The sequence below is a fragment of the Octodon degus genome, unplaced genomic scaffold, assembly GCF_000260255.1.
Source record: "Octodon degus isolate 3935 unplaced genomic scaffold, OctDeg1.0 scaffold00154, whole genome shotgun sequence".
Classification (NCBI taxonomy): Eukaryota; Metazoa; Chordata; class Mammalia; order Rodentia; family Octodontidae; genus Octodon; species Octodon degus.
This window is the reverse complement of record NW_004524730.1, coordinates 6535044-6536145: the sequence shown is the minus strand read 5'-3', so window position 1 is coordinate 6536145 and position 1102 is coordinate 6535044.

Here is a 1102-nt window from a genome sequence, read left to right as displayed (position 1 = left end):
CTAGATCTGAAAGCAATCTGCTACTTCTCTTGTGTATGGAAAACGCCAAGTAGATGTGGAATAATTCTGGAAAATATAACAAAACTTGTCTTTAAAAATATACTTGCACTTCAGTTAATGCAGAGGTATTTAAGAAATTATTTTTTTACAAACACTGTCTTGTGGACATTTCAGTATGTGTTTTGAAAACTAAAACCTCTGTCCCATAATGCTCTCTTCTAGGCCAGGTTTCATAATGTATTTGCAAAGCACTTTTGATGTCAAATGAGCCCCTCTACTCAACTTCATTATCATAAAAATCCAGTTCGTCAACAGTGAGGAAATCCAATTACTTGTGACTAAGGTGTTTAGAAGAAAACGACACAATGAACAACTGTTAGTACAAATATGACCAGAGTTTCCACAATCTCACAGGAGTTTCAGTAAGGCTCGATGCATATGGAAAAGGACAGACAGGGAGCTGAGCTTGTCTGCTGAAACCACATCAGGTCATTTTTCTAATTTATGGCTTTTTTTTCTCAAGATTTAAGAACCAGGGCCCGGCGAGATAGCTCAGTGGTCTAAAGCTCCTGCTTAGGCAAGCTTAGGCAAAAGCCCAGGGAGGGGGATTCAATCCGCGGCACCACAAGCCACACTAGCCCCGCCCCCAGGGGGGCTGAGCTGGCCACAAAAAAGAAAAAAAAAAAAGATTTAAGAGCCATATGAGAGAGGCATTATCCCTGATTATATTTTCTTTGGAGTGAATTTTTCCCATTTAAAGGCAAGAAACAAATTAGCAAGGACCAAGATGAGAGGTCAGTAACAGAATAGAGCACCATTTTAGAAGATTTAGTAAAAGAGGGGTTTCGGTGGGCAGAGAGTGTTTCAGGGAGAAGGACGCTGTTGTGAGGCCCTGAGGCTGTCTAATCTGATCTGTCCTTGCAGGCTTCAGCGCAGCCTTTCCACCAGTGAGAAGGCCGTACTGGGTCACAGAGTCATTGTTATAAAATGTAATTGAGTTAATCACTGTGTGCAAATTCAATTTAGAGGAGATACATCTTTTACAGGTTCAACATGCAGTTTTCATCACTAGAAGCTAAGGCACAATTATTATTATTATTAT